Source organism: Symphalangus syndactylus, chromosome 2 (genome assembly GCF_028878055.3).
Source record: "Symphalangus syndactylus isolate Jambi chromosome 2, NHGRI_mSymSyn1-v2.1_pri, whole genome shotgun sequence".
In the NCBI taxonomy this organism is placed as follows: domain Eukaryota; kingdom Metazoa; phylum Chordata; class Mammalia; order Primates; family Hylobatidae; genus Symphalangus; species Symphalangus syndactylus.
This window is the reverse complement of record NC_072424.2, coordinates 130799363-130822109: the sequence shown is the minus strand read 5'-3', so window position 1 is coordinate 130822109 and position 22747 is coordinate 130799363. Positions and strand designations below refer to the sequence as shown.

The following is a 22747-nucleotide window of genomic DNA, read 5'->3' as shown; positions in this document are numbered from 1 at the left end:
TGCACAGAAGATGAGAGATGCATTTCCTTATGGTAATTCCAGTGAAATAACATTTACACTGTTTTCTGAAATATATTGGAAGCCCCTTGGTAGATGTATTTGCAGTGAAGGGGACACCTACATCCTACAAACTTTCATTACAAACTAACTCAATGGAATTGGTATGTCATTGAGATGGAAAGCAAGATGCTGCCTTTGGCCTGATATGTGTGTAGTAAGAACTTAATACATGAATGTTTGTTGATTTTCTGAATTTGTAAAGCTTTAGTTATAAATCATAAGACATATATTTTTAACTGGATCAAATATTTCACAACTCATATGAAATGGAAATCAAATACTGTAAGTTTATTTCTGTGATAAACCATGAACAGGTATTTAAGTGCTGACTTTTATAGGCTCCCTTGCTGAATAAAATAATTTAACTCTAATGATTCCAAGTTATTATAGAACAGTATAGAAGCCTAGACCATTGAGGGAGATTTGACAACTCATGCATCACGGATGGACTCAGCCAACCAACCTTTCAGGGCATGAGGCCTCTACTTCTTCTAGCTGTGATAACTTCTTGAGCCCTATAAGGGCTTAGCCCTGGAAGTTTGTGCTAGATCATGTTGCCTAGGAATTATTGACAGAGAAAGAAGGATCAGAGACTCTGGAGATACCAGTCTTAAATTTAAATGTGTAGGGATATTAACTGGACATCCAGTGATGAAGTGATCTCTCTGATTTCAGTTTCCTTATTTATAAAATGGCAATGTCTACCCTATAGGTTTGTTATGAGGGTTGTATGACAATCTATGTAAAAACTCCTCAATAAAAGAAGAGCGACGTGCATCCCATTTCTATTTAATTATATTACCCAACTGGGTAACACATTGCTGAAGACTTTTACTTCATGAGACTGACTTTTGCTGAGACCTGTGGTAACCTATGTGTGTTATTTGTTAATGCTTTAATTGCTTACGAATTATTTGGAATAGAGCAATGCTATTATATGTTTTCCAACAGTGTGGTGAATTGCTTATATTTTTTCATACTTCTTAATATTTTGGCTTCTTCATGACAAATAATCATCATTAACTGAGCAGCCTGGACAGTTAGACACTCCCTTATATGCTGGGAATACAAATAATAATGTGATAGGATTCTTAGCCTCAAAAGACTTGTAGAGAAAGTACAAAAGTATAAAAGTAAGGAGACTTAACATAAATTGAGAGCTCACTATGTGCCCAGTGCTGTGCTAATTACAAAGATCTTATTATTTAATACTCACAATCCAAACAACAACCTGGTAAATTAATTAATATCTCAATTTTATAATTGAATGACTTAGTGCTCAAAATAGTTTAGATAACTTGCCCAAAGAGTGAGAGGTAGAGGTACAGTTTGAACTATCAGCTACTACTATAAAATAGATTATCCCTAACAATGCTAGTTCGGATATTTGGTACAGACAAGAAGTGTTAGAACATGGCTACTCAATGTGTAATCTGTGGGCCTGTGCTCATTTGCAAAACAGTTGTTATTAGTTGTTATTTCTCTAAACGAATAACAAAGACAGAAATTGAGAACAAGCATTTAGAAACTTTTATAACAATTTGACACAGCAGTTTTATGTCTATTTAATCTAATAGTGAAAACTAATTGGGGCTTGTGTTTTGCAAGGTTTTTTTTCACTTTATTATTCATTTTTATTGTATTTGACAAAAGTATTGCTCCATGGCTGATTGGAAATTTAAAAACAAAACAACATAAAAACCACCTTGGTCCTACACCATTGATAGAGTCACTCTTCTAATCAGGAGGATTAGTGAGGTGGGAAAGTGTCATGGATGAAGTAGGAACTATGATGACAATATGAATAGCTGATGAGAGCCAAGTACCTATTTTGTGCCCATTGTTATGCTTAGTACCTTATAGTTTATATGTATGTGTGCTTATAGTACCATATATATATATGCTTAGTACCTTATAGTTTATGTGTATGTGTGTTTATATCTATGTCTATAGACTGTGTGTATATATATTAAGATATATATAAGATATATATGAGTGTGTATATATATATACATACACACATATGTACATATGTACACATACACACATATGTACATGTGTACACATACACATATGTACATATACAATATATTCAGATATATAAATATATGAGTGTGTATATATACATATATACATATACGTATATGTACATCTGTACATATACACATATGTACATATACGTATATGTGCACATATGTACATATACGTATATGTACACATACGTACATATATACATATACGTATATGTATATATGTATATGTATGTGTATATATGTATATGTGTATATGTATATGTATGTGTATATATGTATATGTATAGGTGTATATATGTATATACATACACACATATACATATATGTATGTGTATATGTATATGTGTATATATATGTATACACACACACACACACACACACACAATCCTCCATGTGGTACTGAGAGATGGCTGTATATATACAGCCAGTATCCATGGAAGATTGATTCTAGAACCCCCAAGAATATCAAAACTCATGATGTTCAAGTCCCTTACAGTTGGTCCTCCATATCCACAGGTTCTGTATGCTCAGGTTTTGAAGGATCAGATCAAATCCACTGTTAATTTAATCACAGATGTGGAACCCACAGTTATGGAGAGCCAACTCGTATACATAGACATAACTATTTAATATCCTAGAACTTTATAAAGTAGATATTTGTTATGCCTCCTTTATCTGATTATGTTCTATATTTTGCTGCCAATATCCACTTCTCTCCCAAGAGTTATTCTTTGCTAAAAGCTGAACCAACTGGGCTGCTTTCATTACCAGTGCTCTTCATGGATATGTAAGAATAGAGAATCATCATACTTCCCCACACCCCCACCAAAAAAGAAAACAACTTGTCATTTTACTTATTATTTCTTCTGTATATCAGAGAGTACTTTAGTGGGAGGTTGGGAATAGCTGTGTCAGGGCTGCTGAGTAGAGCCTTTATTCCTTCATCATCATGCGAAGCCTTTCTAGTAGCTGCTGCCCACTCTTCCTGGAATGAGCAAAAATGTTTTGCTATGTGAGGAGTGTTGATTGAATTGATTCCATCACTTGTATACTTCCTGGAAGTTGATGTGTTTTTTAAAAAAACAAAAAGGACAAAGATGGAATCAGCATGAGCTTTGTAACAGGACCAGTTTGCTGAGAATACATTATATTAAAGGTAGAATGATGGGAAGACATGATTTTGATTCAACAGACATAATAAATAACGTACTGAAGTGAAAGAAGACCATAAATCCTCTCCAACAATTTTTTTTAGTTTTTAATTTTTGTGGCTACACAGTAGATACACACACACACACACACACACACACACACACACACACACACACACGAGGTGTATATATGTATGGGATACATGAAATGTTATGATACAGGCATGCAATCCATAATAATTACATCATGGAGAACGGCATATCCCCTCAAGCATTTATCCTTTGTGTTACAAACTATCTAATTGTACTCTTTTAGTGATTTTAAAATATACAATTAAGTTATTATTAACTATTATTAACTATAGTTGTGCTATCAAATGGTAGGTCTTATTCATTCCTTCTAACTATTTTTTTCCACCCATTATCCATTCCAACCTATCTCCCACCCCACACCCTAATACCCTTCCTAGCCTCTGGTAACTATCCCTCTACTCTCTATGTCTATGAGTTCAGTTGTTTTGATTTTCAGATCCCAGAAATAAGTGAGAACATGCAATGTTTTTCTTTCTGTAGCTGGCTTATTTTACTTAACATAATGATCTCCAGTTCCATTCATGTTGTTGCAAATTACAGGATCTCATTCTTTTTATGGCTGAATATTACTCCATTTGTATATGTACCATATTTTCTTTATTCATTCTGTAGCTGGACACTTAGGTTGCTTCCAAATCTTGGCTATTGTAAACAGTGCCACAACAAACACGGGAGTGCAGATATCTCTTCAATATGCTGATTTCCTTTCTTTTGGGTATATACCCAGCAGTGGGGTTGCTGGATCATATGGTAGCTCTACTTTTAGTTTTTGGAGGAACCTCCAAACGCTTCTCCATAATGGTTGTAGTAATTTACATTCTCATCAACAGTGTACAATGGTTCCCTTTTCTCCACGTCTTTACCAGCGTTTGTTATGGCCTATCTTTTGGATATAAGCCCTTCTAACTGGGGTGAGATGATATCTCATTGTAGCTGTGATTTGCATTTCTATGATGATCTTTGATGTTGAGCAAATTTTCACATGCCTGTTTGCCATCTGTCTGTCTTCTTTTGAGAAATATCTATTCAGATGTTTTGCCCATTTTTGATCAGATTATTATATTTTGTCCTATGAATTTGTTTGATCTTTTTATATATTCTGGTTATCAATCCCTTGTCAGATAGGCAGTTTGCAAATATTGTCCCCCATTATGTGACTCGTCGTTTCACTATGTTGATTGTTTCCTTTGTTGTGCAGAAGCTTTTTAACTTGATGTGATCCCTCTTGTCTATTTTTGCGTTGGTTGCCTATGCTTGTGGGATACTACTCAGGAATTTTTGTCCAGACCAGTGTACTAGAGATGTTCCCTAGTGTTTTCTTGTAAAAGTTTCATTGTCTGATGTCTTAGATTAAGTCTTTAATTCATTTTGTTTGTTTGTTTGTTTGAGATGGAGTCTCACTCTGTCACTCAGGCTGGAGTGCAGTGGCGCGATCTTGGTTCACTCCAACCTCTGCCTCCTGGGTTCAAGTGATTCTCCTGCCTCAGCCTCCCAAGTAGCTGGGACTGCAGGCATGCACCACCATGCCCAGCTAATTTTTTGTATTTTTAGTAGTGATGGGGGGTTCACCATGTTTGTCAGGCTGGTCTCAAATTCCTGATCTCAGGTGATCTACCCGCCTTGGCCTCCCAAAGTGCTGGGATTGCAGGCATGAGCCACCTTTAATTCATTTTGATTTGATTTTTTGTATATGGTGAAAGATAGGGATCTAGTTTCATTCTTCTGCGTTTGGATATCCAGTTTTTCCAGCACCATTTATTGAAGAGACTGTCTTTTCCCCTGTGTATGTTCTTGGTACCTTTGTCAAAAATGAGTTCATTATAGGTGTGTTGATTTATTTCTGGATTCTCTATTCTGTTCTGTTGGTCTGTGTGTCTGTTTTTATGCCAGTACCATGCTGTTTTGGTTACTATAGCTCTGTAGAATAATTTGAAATCAGGTAATGTGATTCCTCCAGTTTTTCTTTTTGCTCAGGGTAGCTGTGGCTATTCTGGGTCTTTTGTGGTTCCATATAAATTTTAAGATCGCTTTTACTATTTCTCTGAGAAATGTCTTTGGTACTTTGATAGGGATTGCATAGAATCTTTAGATTGTTTTAACAATATTGATTCTTCCAATCCATGGACAAGAAATATCTTTCCATTCTTTGGTCTCTTTAGATTGTTTTAACAATATTGATTCTTCCAATCCATGGACAAGAAATATCTTTCCATTTTTTGGTCTCCTCTTCAATTTATTTCATCAGTGTTTTACAATTTTCTTTATAAAGATCTTTCACTGCTTTGGTTAACTTAATTCCTAGGTATTTAATTTTATCTGTGGTTGTTGTAATGGGATTACTTTTTTTGGTTTCTTTTTCAGATTGTTTGCTGTTGGCATGTAGAAATGCTACTGATTTTTCTATGTTGATTTTATACACTGCAACTTTACTGAATTTATCAGTTCTAATTTTTTTTTCAGTGGAATCTTTAGGTTTTTCCAAATATAAGACCATATTGTCTGCAAACGAGGAAAATTTGACTTCTTCCTTTCCAATTCGAATGCCCTTTATTTCTTTCTCTAATCTGATTGCTCTACTCAGGACTTCCAGTACTATGTTTAATTACAGTGGTTAAAATGTGCATCCTTGTCATGTTCCAGATTTTAGAGGAAAGGCTTTCCATTTTTTTCCCCCATGCAGTATACTAGCTGTGTTTCTGTCATATATGGCTTTTATTATGTTGAAGTATGTTTCTTCTATAACCGGTTTTTTGAGGGTTTTTAATCAAGAAGGAATGTTGAATTTTATAATATCAGATGATTTTTCAGCATCAATTGACATGTTCTTTTTTTGTTTGTTTGTTTGTTTGTTTTGTTTTTGAGACGGAGTCTCACTCTGTCACCCAGGCTGGAGTGCGGTGGTGCGATCTCAGCTCATTGCAACCTCCGCCTCCCAGGTTCACGCCATTCTCCTGCCTCAGCCTCCCTAGTAGCTGGGACTACAGGCACCCACCACCACACCCAGCTAATTTTTGTATTTTTAGTAGAGACAGGGTTTCACCGTGTTAGCCAGGATGGTCTCGATCTCCTGACCTCTTGATCCGCCCTCCTTGGCCTCCCAAAGTGCTGGGATTACAGGTGTGAACCACCACGCCCGGCTGACATGTTCATATGTTTTTTGTCCTTCATTCTGTTGATGTGATGTATCACATTGATTGATTTGCATATATTGAATTCATTTTTGCATTCTAGGGATAAATCCTACTGGGTCATGATGAATGATCTTTTTAATGTATTGTTGAATTTGGTTTGCTAGTATTTTGCTGAGGACTTTTGCATCAATAGTCATCAGATATATTGACCTGTAGTTTTCTTTTTTCGATGTGTCTTTGTCTGGTTTTGGTATCAAGATAATACTGGCCTCATGGAATGGAAGTATTCCCTCCTCCTCTATTTTTCAGAATAGTTTGAGTAGGATTGTTATTGGTTCTTCTTTAAATGTTTGATGGAATTCAGCAGTGAAGCCATCAAGTCCCAGGCTTTTTTTTGCAGGGAGACTTTTTATTATGACTTTGATCTTGTTACTTATTATTGTTCCCACCAACTTACATTCTTATAATCTTACGTTCCCACCAACAGTGTACAATGGTTCCCTTTTCTCCACATCTGTTCAGATTTTGGATTTCTTTCTGGTTCAATCGTGGTAGGTTGTATGTGTCTAAGAATTTGTCCATTTATTCTAGATTTTCCAATTTATCAGTACATAGTTACTCATAGTAGCCTCTAATGATCCTTTGAATGTTTGTGGTATCAGCTGTAATGTCTCCTTTTTCATTTTTGACTTTGTTTATTTGGATCTTCTCTCTTTTTTTCTTAGTCTAGCTAAAGGTTTTCCTATTTTGTTTAACTTTTCAAGAAACCAACTTTTTGTTTCAGTGATCTTTTTTTATTGTTTTCCTCTTTCAAATTCATTTATTTCTCTCTGATCTTTATTATTTCTTTTATTCTACTAATTTGACGTTTGGTATTATCTTGCTTTTCTAGTTCTTTAAGATGGATCATTAGGTTATTCATTTGAAGTTTTTCTTCTTTGTTGATGTAGGCACTTATATCTATAAACTTCCCTCTTAGTACTGCTTTTACTGTATCCTATAGGTTTTGGTGTTTTGTGTTATCATAACCACTTGTTTGGAGAAATTTGTCAATTTCCTTCTTAATTTCTTCATTGACCCACTGGTCATTCAGGAGCATGTTGTTTGATTTCCATATATTTTCATAGTTTCCAAAATTCCTCTTGTTATTGATTTCTAGTTTTATTTCATTGTGATCAGAAAAGATGCTTGATATTATTTCATATTTTTAATGTTTTAAGACTTCTTTTATGACCTAACACGTGATCTATCCTTGAGAATGATCCATGTGCTGAGGAAAAGAGTATGTGTGAAATGTTCTGTAAATATCTGTTAAGTCTGTTTGGTCTATAGCTCAGAATAAGTCTGATGTTTATTGACTTTCTGTCTGGAAGACTTGTCCAGTGCTGAAAGTGGAGTATTGAAGTCTCTAGCCATTACTGTACTGGGGCCTGTTTCTTTCACTCTAATCATATTTGCTGTATATATCTGGTTGTTTTATGTTGGATGCACATATATTTAAAATTGTTATATCCTCTTGTTGAATTACCCTCCTTATCATTATATAGTGATCTTCTTTGTCTCATCTTATAGTTTTTGTATTGAGATTCATTTTGACTGATGTAAGTATAGGTACTCCTGCTCTTTTTTGATTTCTGTTGGCATGGAATACCTTATTCCATCCCTTTATTTTAAGTCTATGTGTGTCCTTATAGAAGTCTGTTTCTTATAGGCAACAGATCAAGGGGTCTTATGTTTTTATCCATTCAGGCACTCTGTATGTTTTGATTAGAGAGTTTAGTCCCTTTACATTCAATGTTATTATTGATAAGTAAGGATTTACTCCTGCCATTTTGTTGTTTTCTGGTTGTATTGTGGTGTTATCTTTCTTCTTTCTTTCCTTCTTGTCTTCTTTTAGTGCAGGTGATTTTCTCTGGTGACCTGATTTAGTTTCTTGTTTTTTGTATTTTTTGTGCATTCATTGTATGTATTTTGGTTTGAGGTTACCATGAGGCTTGCAAATACTATATTATTATCCTTAATTTTAAGCTGATAACAACATTGTTTGCATAAACAAATGAAGAAGCAAAATGAAAATTAATAAACACTCTAGGCCTTAACTTCATCCCCCCACTTTTTTTTTTTTGAGACGTAGTCTCACTCTGTTGACTAGGCTGGAGTGCAGTGGCAGGATCTCAGCGCACTGCAAGCTCTGCCTCCTGGGTTCACGCCATTCTCCTGCCTCAGCCTCCCGAGTAGCTGGGGCTACAGGCATCCACCACCACATCTGGCTAATTTTTTGTATTTTTAGTAGAGACGAGGTTTCACCATGTTAGCCAGGATGGTCTCAATCTCCTCACCTCATGATCCACCTGCCTCAGACTCCCAAAGTGCTGGGATTACAGGCGTGAGCCACCGTGCCTTGCCCATCTCCCTACTTTTTAACTTTTTGTTTCTATTTATATCTTATTGTACTGTCTATGTCTTGAAAAGTTGTTGTAGTTATTTTTGACTGGTTCATAGTTTAGTCTTTCTGCTTAGAATAAGAGTAGTTTACGTACCACAGTTACAATGTTATAGTACTCTGTGTTTTTCTGTATACTTTCAGTGAGTTTTGTACCTTCAGGTGATTACTTATTACTTACTAACTTCCTTTTCTTTCTGATTGAAGTACTCTGTTAGCATTTCTTGTAAGATAGGTCTAGTGTTGATGAAATCCTTCAGCTTTTGTTTGTTTGGGAAAGTCTTTATTTCTGCTTCATGTTTGAAGGATATTTTTGTCATATTTATTATTCTAGGGTAAAAGTTTTTTTTCCTTCAGCACTTTACATATGTTATGCCACTCTCCTGGCCTGTAACATTTCCACTGAAAAGTCTGCCACCAGATATATTGGAAGTCCATTGTATGTTGTTTCTTTTCTCTTGCTGCTTTTAGGATCCTTTCTTCATCCTTGACTTTTGGGAATTTATTTATTAAATGCCTTGTGATAATCTTCTTTGGGTTAAATCTACTTGGTATTCTGTAACCTTCTACAACCTTCTTGTAATTGGATATTGATATCTTTCTCTAGGTTTGGGAAGTTCTCTGTTATCCCTTTGAATAAACTTTCTACGCTTCTCTTTCTCTACCTTCTCTCTAAGGCCAACAGCTCTTAGATTTGCCCTGTTGAGTCTACTTTCTAGATCCTGTAGGCATGCTTCATTGTTTTTTATTCTTTTTTCTTTTGTCTCCTCTGACTGCATATTTTCAAACAGCCTGTCTTCAAGTTGACTAATTCTTCTGCTTGATCAATTCTGCTTTTGAGACTCAGATGCATTCTTCATTATGCCAATTGCATTTTTCAGCTCCAGAATGTCTGCTTGATTCTTTTTAATTATTTCGTTCTCTTTGTTAAATTTATCTGATAGAATTCTGAATTCCTTCTCTGTGTTCTCTTGAATTTCTTTGAGTTTCCTCGAAACAAATATTTTGAATTCTGTGTCTGAAAGGTCATATATCTCTGTTTCTTCAGGATTGGTCCTTGGTGGCTTATTTAGTTCATTTGGTGAGGTCCCTTTTTCCTACAACTATCAACAATGTCTTGATAGTTGTAGACGTTTGTCAGTGTCTGGGCATTAAAGAGTTAAGTATTTATTGTAGTCATCACTGCCTGGGCTCCTTTGTACCATCCTTCTCAGGATAACTTTGCAGATAGGACTTGGGTGTTGTGATGTTAGCTGTGTCTGCTTTAGGGGGCACCCCAAGCCCAGTAATGCTGTGGTTCTTGCAGACTTGTACAGGTACTGCCTTGATGGTCCTGGGCTCTTTAGTTAGCAGGTGATGAATACTGCCAAGACTGGGTGCTTCCCTTCAAGGCAGCATGTTCCCTTCTGGCCCAGGGTGTGTCTAGGATTGTCATCCAGAAGCTAGGGCCTTAAAAGAGCACCTCATGACTCTGATTAGTGCCGTATCCTGTTTGGCTGAGCATCCAAGATGCAAGACAAAGTCTTCCCCACTCTTCCCTCTCCTCTCCTCAAGTGCAAAGAAGGGATCTATTTTGGAACCACAAGCTGTGCAGCCTGTGGTTAGAAGAGGGAAATAACAGCATTCCAGTAGCTGGTAGCCACCCTGGCTGGTGTCTTGATAGGTCACGTGCCCCCGAGTCTACGATCTCTGCACCCAGCTCAGCACTAGGACTCCTGTAAAAGTTGTAGTCCTTGTAGCTTAGGCTGCCTTTCAAGTTCATTAGGGCCCTAGGGTACTTTAGCCCACAGTGGCAAGGTTTGAGGGAACTCAAGTTCCAACCTCTGGGAGTAGTGATTCCCCTCCAGCTAGGGCTAATATAAACACTCCCTCTGTGGGAAGGCATCAGCTGAATTTGGTCGTTTTCCCTTATGTTCTAACAGTACAGCACTGAGTTCAAAGCCTTCCAATTGTTGTGTTGTCCCTCCCTTAGTGCCTAGAGATGCTCTTTGCACCTGGCCACTGCTGGGGGTAGGGAGAAGAGGTGGCAGTCTACATGGTGGTTCAAGTCTGTTTCTCTCTACCTCTTCAGTACCTCTTTCAGTAACATGATATTAAAACCAGGTATTGTGAGTATGCACCTGATTTTTAGTTCTTATGATGTGCTCTTCTTGTGTAAATAGTTGTTAATTGGTGTCCTTGTGAAGGGTGGGGTGGGCGGGAGGCACGGGGATCTGCCATCTTGCTCCACCTTCTCAATGCCATCTTTATTCACTCTCCAACAAAGTTTTACCTTGAGTAGAACACAGATTTTTTGAAAAGGTTGACTGATTATTTGATTGTATAGATATCAGCTAGTTTAAGACAGAATATATAGAATGTAGCTTTGGAAAGCGTAGATAATGTTTGCTCTCATATGCTTAATATCTGGAGCGATGGCCAAATAAAGCTGTTCTTCAATATACAGGTATTACGAAGTACAAAAGAGAGAATCACAGGTAACCTACATTGTTTTAGTTGTAAAAAAATAACATATAGGTATGTTACATTAAACACAAACATAAATGGGATACATTTCATGTGTTTTAACTCCTTCTGGGGATATTTCCACATAGTATTAATCTCTTCATTCCCATTTAAGATATTTAAACATTGTCTTGTATTGAATTTCCACAGCTGTTATCCCTGTTTGTATAAGTATCTTAAATCATTATATGATTAATAACTATTAGAGGAAACAGTCTCTGGAATACCCTTTTTCAAATGTTATTGTTTTTGTTTTGCATATTTTTTCACATTTTAAGTGGTTTTTCTTCTTTCCTTATTTTAACCTTATCTTCTTTACATGTAGTGAAATATTGAGCATGTCTGCTCTTTGAAAAACAGTTTTATGAATCTCGAAATGAACATGTCACATAGATGAAAGTGCTGTCAGTATTTTCCTAAGTAAACACATTATGACTCTATATTAAACACAGAGTTTTTATTTTAGAATGGCACAGTGAACGTAATAGGGCCATTCTAAAGGTTCTTGTTGTCACCATGCAGTATTTCTGACAAAAGCTGCTCTAACTGTAATGCATTTTTGCCCCCATTAAGACGTTCACCCCAAGCTAATGCTGCTGTTCTAAAATAAAACAAAGCCTGAATAAGTCAGGTAAAAATTGGATTTTTAAAAGCATTACTTTGTCCATATTTGTCTTCCAGTCTTTCTAAAATTTCTAAGCAATTGAATGACTTTCCACTTCATTTTTTTTTTTTTTTTTTTTTTTTTTTTTTTTTTTTTTTTTTTTTGAGACGGACTCTCGCTCTGTCACCCAGGCTGGAGTGCAGTGGCGCAATCTCGGCTCACTGCAAGCTCCGCCTCCCGGGTTCACGCCATTCTCCTGCCTCAGCCTCTCCGAGTAGCTGGGACTACAGGCGCCCGCCACCACGCCCGGCTAATTTTTTGTATTTTTAGTAGAGACGGGGTTTCACCGTGGTCTCGATCTCCTGACCTCGTGATCCGCCCGCCTCGGCCTCCCAAAGTGCTGGGATTACAAGCGTGAGCCACCGCGCCCGGCCTCCACTTCATTTTAACTGTACACATCTGGCCTCTGTTAGAGAACCTCAGTGCTCACCTACACTAGAAAGATGCCTTCTCATTCTCCTTTTTTCACTCATTTAACATACATTTACTGAACTCACTGGTTCTCAAGGTTATTCATGATGCTTCTTATCACATGGCATTCTCAAAATACTAGCATCAAAATAATTTTTAAATGGTTGTTCTAGATGAAATACTGGGTTCAGAATTTCATAATGGGTTTTTAATTATCCCTGCAAGGGTGATAGATTTATTGTGTATTTGGAATTCCAAAGTACACAAACATTAGTAGGCACTGACATTTTAAGAAAAAAAAAAAAGTGCGATAAACCTTATTAGAGCCATTTCTCCTGATTAGATTATTTTTTTCCTCTCTGAGCAAAATAGAACAATGGCTCCAGCTCACAAAATATCAGTGCTTGGTTGGAGCTTAATTGAAACTCGTATTATTTTTTCTTGTGCACCAAGAATACTAAGATGAATCACCCAGCTTCTGCCCTCAAAGAGCTCAGAGCCTTGTAGGAAAAACCTACAAACGGCAAAACTCGAAGTCAGTAGGGAATTACAGGCCAAAGAAGATGGAGCAGTGCTGGGCACCTTCCCAAAGGCCAGGAAGGTCTGCAAAGATTCTCTGGGGGAAGTGCCTCTGCCAGGTGCTGGTAAGACCAAAAAGGGTGAGACTGTTTAGGATGTCCGAGTCCAGTGAAAGAAGCCAGCTTGTACATAAATACAACTCAAAGTGGCAGGTGCACAGTACTATGTGTGAACACTGAGAGGGCCTATTTCTGCCCAAAGAGCAGAAGGAGAGGGTGAAACACAGAATAGAAGTTCAACAAGCCCTTAATCTTTTCTCTCACTTGGGGCTTCACTAGGACACTCTGTCCTTCTAACTCTGAGAAACAGACTTCCCCTACACACCAATCACAATGCCTAGTAGGTCAGACCTTCAGGGTCACAACTCAGTGTGGCCTGAGCCAGTGCTTCCCAGGTCTCAATGCCTATATTACTCGCTTGACCTGTAACTCTGTATTCGTTGATACTGTTAACATGCAGATTCAGGCACAGGAAGTCTCAGGTGGGGCTTGAGATCCTCATTTCTAACAACCTCCCAGATGGTGGAATGCTGCCTGCTGGTCCAGGAACTACATTTTGAATAGCAAAGACCCAAATTTTGACTTGTGTTAAAATTGTTATTGGATAATTACCAAATAAATCTGTCACCCTTGCAATGATATTTAAAAACCCATTATGAAATTCTGAAGAAATGTCATCAGCTTTTTATTGTAAATATGGAAACAGAAGTTGGTCCAGGAGTAATAATAACATTAGGAACAATTGTTATAGTTGGGATTACAAATTATCGAGTGCTTTTCACTTGGCTCCTTGTTACAGTTGTTAGTAAAAACTAGCAATAAGTAAGGTTTCTTTTATTCCTTACAATTACTGAGTGAAGTAAATATTTTCCTATTTTGCAAACAAAGGCAGAGGTTAAGTGACTAATTCAATGCCACACAGCCAGTACAAGGCAGAACTTTGTGATTCAATTCCAGATCTCTCTTACTCTAGAGCCAATACCCCCTAAAGGGCATAGTCAAAAGAAGCAAATAGAAAGTTGATAGAAGTGCAGAATAATAAGAGTAAAAAATGTGATGGCCTGTAGCATAGAAATGGCTTAACCTTCTGGGGACGAAGACTAGCAGCTGAGCTACACAAGGTGCCCCTGTCAAAAGCTCTGTCGAATAATGCTTTTAAATGCGACCAATAGATATACATGAGCTAAAACAAGAAGGCAGCTGGTGCTAATCTGTTTCAGTACTTTAATAGGGGAAAGCACCGGAGCAACTATTTTATAGTCTTTTTATATATTTATATATAACTATGTATATATAAATATTATGAACATGAAGAGAGAATTGCTGACTCACCATCAAGTGACATTTCAGTGAAGGTTATATATCAAGTAGGAAAAGAAATTACATGGATATATTCACTGATGGAGCCAGATTCTGACCACCCAAAGTAAGGACCAGACCATATTCTTACCAATTATTCACTCTGAATGCACAAAGAATTTATTTCTTGAATTTCTGATCATTTTAATATAATCATAAACATGGTGATTTTGAAAAAAAAAAAAGCACTAACGAGTATACCATTCCAGGAGTAGTAGTATTACTCCAGGACAACTCTTTTTAGATAAATGGGTCATGAACTAAGAAGTGACATTGAAAGCTTGCTCAGTTGCATAGATATGTGCTGGCTTAGCTGAAGCAGGGTAGTTATCAGAAATTTTAAATTGAGAGGTGAGTTGCTTTTCCTCACAGGAAAAATTCGTCACAACTAAGAATAACTATCTGTACTTGGTGAATTGCTTCCTTGTCCACCCCAGTGCTAAAGTGGGCTTCACAAATTTGGCTTATTGAGCAGATAACTTTATGCGGCCCCACACTGAATCAACAACTACATGGTAAAACCGGATGCTTTCAACAACCATGACAAGACAGCAATGGTTATAATGAAGTTTGATTGTTGGATAAAGAGTTGATTGTGGGTACTATGAGTCACTTTAGACTCAGTTCATTTACATGTGATAAAAAGTACAGTGTCAATGGTGAAATAATAAACCAAACCATTAGTCTTTCTTCCTCACTGACTAAGCCTTTGTGTAGAACCCTGAGACAGGAAGATCCCAGCCAATGGATACAAAAACTTTACGTCCCACCATATAAATGAAATGATCTCTCGGCAGGAAGATAATGATGAAAACCTTCAACATCTGTAGCACTAAAACATTGAACCACACTAACTTTTTGGCAACATTATGAGCAACTCTCCTCAGTGTTACCTTGAAAGAGCTACCACATACTGAGCACTTACTGTAATTGCAAAGATTTGTTCCAAGTATTTATGTGTCAAATTCATTCAGCCCTTATAGCAGAATGGATGTACTTATGTGTTCTGTTATTATCAATTATTATCTGCCAATGAGGAAACAAGGATAAGAATAGGTAAAGTCAGGGGTTCCCAACCCCAGGCCATGGACAGGTATTGGTCTGTGGCCTGTTAGGAACTGGGATACATAGTAGGAAGCGAGCAGCAGGCCAGCGAGCTTTGCTACCTGAGCTCTGCCTCCCGTCAAATCAGCAGTGGTTTTAAATTCCCATAGGAACATGAATCCTATTGTGAACTGCACATGCGAGGGATCTAGGTTGCACACTCTTTATGAGAATGTAATGCCTGATGATCTGTTATTGTGTCCCAACACCCCCAGATGGGAGTGCCTAGTTGCAGGAAAACAAGCTCAAAGCTCCCACTGGCTCTACATTATGGTGAGTTGCATAATTATTTCATTATATATTACAATGTAATAATAATAGAAATAAAGTGCACAATAAAATGTAATGTGCTTGAATCATCCCAAAACCATCCCCCACCCCTATCCGTGGAAAAATTGTCTTCCATGAAACTGGTCCCTGGTGCCAAAAAAGTTGGGGACCGCTGGAGTAACTAACCAAAGGTCATCCAGTTGATAACAGAAGCAAGATTTGTACAGAGGCAGTCTGACTCTAGAGCTTGCTTACTCACCATATTGTAATACAGCTTGGGAGTGGTGATACAAGAGACTGCCCTGTTTATATTTGTAAGTTTAAGTCCTAAAAATTTGGTGACTTCAAGAGTGAGATGAGAACTAATTCTGATGTGTAGACTCATTTCTTTTCCAATTCAGCCTAATTTTCCAAAATTGATCTGACTGCAATGGCATCTTGACCATTAAGAAAGATGGAGGAGCATTCTTTTTCTTCCAAAGTTAAGAATATGAAGCTTTTATTTTTATATTTATATATAATATATATCAAAATACCCAGATGTTATGTGGATTTTAAAATAAAATGTAAGTGTATACATTGCAGCAGGTCATTCAGACTTAATTTTTCCCTTCCTCTGTGAGGGATACTTTGGGAAAGGATGAGGAGCACCATTCAAACTTGACACTGTGCTTTAGGGCTGTAAGAATTGTATGTGAAACTTCCAAATCTCTGCCTTGGGAAAATAGATATTTTTAATAATCAGAGAAATCTGTCATATTCATCATCCTCAATAATTAATATTTATTTTGCATCTACAATAGAGAACACTGGGATTCCAGGAAAACACACACACACACACACACACACACACACACACACACACACACACACACAGCCCTTCCTCTTAAGAGTTTTTCAATCCTATTGGAAAACAGTATCTAAACAAAAGGGTGAAGAATATTAGTCAATGTGCAAAGATTGACAATATAATCTATAAGAATGTACAAATTGATAGAAATAGGGATTCATCATCTCACTCCCAGCTGTATTTTGAAGAGAGCAGTTAGGTTAGGCAGCCCATTTCAGGAATAGTAACCTCAGAACCAAGAGAGATTTTCTGTCTAATCATCTATGTAAATTTGAGGCCCCTTTAAATCAACCTCTTTCAAGGACTTGTTCACCAGTAACTTAAATACTCAAGAATGCTTGGCTTGAGGCTCTTCTTAACAGGTGAATTAAGATCTTATCTGAGTATCAGTCAGACTTTCCATATACGGAATTAAAGAGCCTTTCTATTCCTTCTATTCGTCAATCCATGTTCTAACCTTTGGGATCTTACAAGTGAATGCATATCCTCCTATCCTCTTCCACATGGCATCACTTCAGTGATTAGAAAATTATGATTCTGATTATCTTTCTCTTCTTTAGAGGAAACACCTTTGTTCTAAAACTAGTGTTCTTATGAGACGCTCATGAGTTTTTGTTAACTCTCCTCCTTTTAGTCTTCTGAACATATTTCAATTTATTTCTTAAATTGTAGTGAGCAGAATTGAACATAACTGTTCAACCAGCCCAGAGAATATCTATTACATCTTGTTTTAGAAAACGTATTTCTGTTAATGCATTCTAAATTGCCATTGACTATTTTAACATCACACGGTTGGTTAATGCTGAATTTACTGTCCCGAATTTTTCATATGCTCCTGTTAAACCATGTTTCTCCCATCCTAGCCTTAACAGTGTTTTTAGACCCAAGTTCATATCCTTAAATTTATCATTGCTTCTCGGCCTTTTGGCTAAGATCAAGTGTAGCATATCCTTAAATTTATCCTTTTTACATTGTATTTTGTTTTATTTGGCCCATTGTTCAACCTGTGAAATGGTTTTGATCATTGCACCTGACCCTGGGGAAGGGAAAGAAGTAACAGAGTAAAACTGTAGACAGCTAGAAGTTACAGCCGAATTTCCCCTCATTTCTTGGAAGATATAACTAATGCACGACAATGAAAAACCTTCTCTGATTAGTACACCTGATTTATGTGTGTTCCTTATTAATAAATTTGCCTAAGTTTTGAGGGGGAAACCATTATGCTGGGTCCGTTAGTATTTATTCCATACCAGCTTTCCCTGCACCTCACCATAAGGACTAGATGAAGTGTTTTTATAGGTGGCTGATAGGATGCCAGCTGCAAAACACTTTCCATCCTTGCTCAGCTCAAAAAAAATCTGAAGTCCCAGTTTTGTGCACAGGTATGTCCTTCTTTGCAAAGGAGAGACCAGTTTCTCCTGCCTTGTTCTTCTCCACCATGTGAAGTCAAATGGGTTTTTGACACTTCCTCCATAGGGAGGTAGGGATGACAAAAAAGAATTGACCTCCACATATTCAAAAATATTTGAGAGTTTCAGTCCATAGTTATGCTTCATTTTACATAACTTTTCATTTTTTAACTTATAAGATTAAGAAAATGTGTTTGGCTTAAAAAACTAGAATTGGTGAACTCAAAGGAAAAAAAAATAGCAGACAGATTTTTCCCTTCTGTATTTACTGATAAACCCACACCAATCCCCTCAGCACCAGTTTGCAGTGGTGCACAGGAAGTAGAAGCGAATAGGGGTTCCAGGATGTGATCACCTGAGGGCATGCAGCAATTTTCCATGCTTACTTACCAGGGACAGGGGTTTGGGAAGGACCTTCCTAGGCACTGTCACTAAGCAGCTCTCTGAGATAGTGCGTCTTCCGCCTGCTCTGTGTGTCTAATTATTCAGACGCCCCAGCTATGTAGCAAAATATTATACCTCATTGCTTGCTGGGCGGTCCAGAAGTTTAGACTGGAAATACAGATGAGATGCTGAACTGCTGGTATTCAGGGACTTAGAGAATTCTCTATCAGTCAGAAAAATAGGAGTGATCTGTTCCAAATGGTATGGGAACTACACAAAGGAAATCAATGAGTAGGAATTTGTTTCCAGAAGGAAGATGGTTATGGGACAACATACACAATTACTTCAGAAGAGCACAAATAAAGCGTTTGCCTGTGATGTTTTTTTTTAAGCCGGCTGAAAGACATAGAAAAGAGTGAAAGTCTTGCAAATCTATTTATTTATTTATTTATTTATTTATTTATTTATTTATTTGAGATGAAGTCATGCACTGTTGCCCAGGCTGGAGTGCAGTGGTGCGATCTCGGCTCACTGCAACCTCCACCCTCTGAGTTCAAGCAATTCTCCTGCCTCAACCTCCCAAGTAGCTGGGGTCACAGGCTCCCGCCACCATGCCTGCCTAATTTTTGTATTTTTAGTAGAGACGGGGTTTCACCATGTATGGTCAGGCTGGTCTTGAACTCCTGACCTCAAGTGATCTGCTCATCTCAACCTCCCAAAGTGCAGGATTTCAGGCATGAGCCACCATGCCCTGACTTGGTCTTGCAAATCTAACAAATAATATTTGAAACCCTCTACAGTGATTTCAAACCACAACAATCTCAGAGATTTCTTGAATAAATGGATATCCAAGATGGCATTTACCTCTGAATGTTTCAATATTGAGTATTTAACAGTGAGAAAATTAAGGTATTCAATTCTCAAGAAAGTTTTTGAGTCTTTCTGCAAATTTTCAGGATATAAACAAGAAATTCCTGCTTGGTATAAAGCTATATATATATATATATATATATAGTGTGTGTATGTGTGTGTGTGAAAAAGAAAAGAAAATATCGATAAGTATAAAAGATAATAAAATAAATACTCCCATACCCAAAACTCTATTTTTCTTTCTTTCTTTTTCTTTTTTCTTTTTCTTTTTTGAGACAGGCTCTTGCTTTGTCACCCAGGCTAGAGTACGTGATGCAATCCTAGGTCACTGCAGCCTCGAACACCTGGGTTCAAGCAATCCTCCTACCTCAGTTTCCCAAGTAGCAAGTACCTAGGACTACATATGTATGCCACCATGCCTGGTTAAACTTTTTATTTTCTGTAAAGATGGAATTTCACTGTGTTACCAAGCTGGTCTCAAACTCTTGGCCTCAAGTGGTCCTCCCAAAGGGCTGGAATTACAGATATGAGCCACTGTGCTCTGCCTCAATACCAAATTTATGTAACTATAAATATTTTGCTTTTTCTTCAGATCTTTTTTAAACAAATGATTAAAGTTGAAATTCTTTCTTTTGCAATCACACCCTGATCGTTATCTCCCCAAACACCCAGTAATGGATCCAGTCCATGCTCTGTAACTGCGTATGTTACACATATTCTCCAGAAAAGATATGTATTATTGTTTGTTTTGTATGCTTATGAAAATTATGTTGATACTGTATTTAATATTTTAAAGCATTTTTTTATTCAACATTGTTTTGTGATTGCCTCAAGTTGATTCATATAGATCTAAGTTACTCATTTTAAGAGCTATTTTATATATTACCATATAACAATATCACCATTTTAAAATTCATTCCTGGAAAAATGAGAATATTGGTTGTGTCTTAGCTCAGGATGCTATAACAAAATGCCATAAGCTGGATAACTTAACAACAGAAATTCATTTCTCACAGTATTTCTCTGAAAGTTGAAAGTCTGAGATCAAGGTGCCAGTATGGTTGGGTTCTGGTGAGGGCCTTCTTTTAGGTTGCAGACTACTGGCATCTCATTTTATCCTCACAGGGTGGAAAGAGAGCAGGAGAGTAATCTGGGGGTCCCTTTTTTAAGGGCACTAATCTCATTCATGAGGCCTCCACCGTCACTGTCTAATGACCCTGTCCATAGGCCCCACCTCTTAATATCACCCTGAGATTAGATTTCAACATATGTGTTTGAGGAGGACACAGACATTCAGTATTTAACATTCTGCTCCTGGCCCTCCACAATTCATGTCTTCACATGCAGAATACCTTATTTCCATCCCAGTAGCCTCAAAAGTCTTAACTTGTTCTAGCATTGGTTCTCAAGTCTAAAGTCCAAAGTCTTATCTAACTATCATCTAAATCAGATATGAGTGATTCTCAAGGTATCATTCATTCAGAGACAGAACTCCTCTCCAGCTATGAACATGTAAAACCAAATATTAGGTTGATGCAAAAGTAATTGTGATTTTTGCCACTTTTAATGGCAAAAAAACCACAATTACTTTTGCACCAACCTAATAAGTTATGTGCTTTCAAACTATAGTAGAGGGACAGACGTAGAATAGATATTCCCATTTCAGAAGCAAAGGAATAGGAAAGAAGAAAAGAGTGACAGCTTTTAAGTAAGTCCAAAACCTAACAAGTCAAACTCCATATCTCAGGGCTGGAGAATAATCCTCTGTGCTTGATGCCATACACTCCAGGCCCACTGGGGCAGAGGTCCCATTTTCCAGACCCATAGAGTTGAGATATTGCTCTGCACCTCTGCCAAATTGGGGTCTCAGTCCCAGGGTTCCGCTGGGCAGGCACCAAACCTCCACAGCTCCTCCCAGTCCTACCCCCATGCCTTTGATTGGAGGTAATCTAACTTGTTGAAAATCAGGCAATTCTTCCTCCACCCTTTGCAACATAGGATGAAGCCCTTACGATCTCTGAATCACTTTTTTGTGGTCATTCTTCCCTTGTCTTGAAGAATAGATCATGTTTGCAGCTGAAAAGTTTTATGGTCTTCCCTGTAAAATCCAAAAAATCTGACATTTCTTCATTCCTTCCCATATCCTTCCCATTGAGTTCAAACTGGCAGTTTTCCTGCTGAGGTAGCTAATTCAGTCCATGCTTCACACCATACTAATCTCCTTATCAAATGGTGGCTTGGTAATACTTTTAGTGTTCTCTTTTAAACATGCTTTCTCATTTTGTGCAATATGGATTGGCTGAGAATTTTCCAAGCTCGTTAAGTTCTAGTTTCTTGTTGTTTGATAAGTCCCTCTTCACATCATTTCTCTTTTCTCACATTTTACTGAACAGTCAGGTGGAGCAAAGCCGTGCCTTCAATACTTTGCTGAGAAATATCCTCAGCTAAATAGCCAACTTCATTGCTCATAAGTCCCAACTTCCACAAAACACTAATAATATGAACACAGTTCAGCCAAGTTGTTTGCCGCTTAATAACAAGGGCTGCCTGTTCTCCATTGCACAAGATGGAGAAAAGGACAGTGAAATTTACAGTGTTAATGAGGATAATAACATGTTTTTACTTCAGTCTGAGAATTCATCAAAATGGCCTTTACTATCCATATTTCTACTAACATTCTGTCCATGATTACATATGTATTCTTTAAGAAGATGGAAGCCTTCGCTACAGCTCTTCTCTTCCCTTTCTGAGCCCTAACCAAATCACCTTTAAAAATCCCTTCATGACAATCTTGGCTTCTTCTAGATGTACTTCACAGCTCTTGGTTAGTTCCAAAGCTGCTTTCACATTGTTAGGTATTTGTTATAGCAGCACTCCACTTCTCAGTACCAATTTCTGTCTTAGTTTGGGCTGCTATAATAAAATACCGTATGTAGGGTGGCTTATCAATAACAGACATTTATTTCTCACAGTTCTGGAGGCTGGAAAGTTCAAGATCAAGGTGATAGCCTATTTGGTGTCTGGTGAGGGCCTGCTGCCTGATTTTAGATGACTATCTTCTTTCCATGCCCTTACATGGGGAGAAGAAGAACCAACTCTCTGGCCTCTTCCTATAAGAGCACTAATCCCATTCATGAAGCCTCTGCTCTTGTGACCTAATTACCTCTGAAAGGCCCCACCTCCAAATATCATTACATTTGGCCCCATCTCCAAATATCACTACATTTGGGATTAAATTTCAACATACAAATTTGAGGGGGACATAAACATTCAGTCCATAACAGGTTGTTTCCAATTTAAGGTGTTAAATATACTGTAATTAGTGTCTTCATATACAGGTTTGAGTTTCTCCAGTGTATAAACATAAAAATGGAATTTGTCATAGGTTATGTGTATTGTGAACTACGTGTAGTCAATATGGTTCTTCAAAGT

At 37.4% G+C, this 22747-nt stretch overlaps 1 protein-coding gene and 1 pseudogene across 1 annotated transcript in view; both read left to right on the top strand.

Moving 5' to 3' along the window:
- Positions 1-22747, top strand: part of RGS17 (regulator of G protein signaling 17) — a 121165-nt gene that overhangs the window by 56300 nt on the left and 42118 nt on the right. The window lies entirely within an intron of this gene.
- Positions 17561-17692, top strand: LOC129478220 (uncharacterized; annotated as a pseudogene).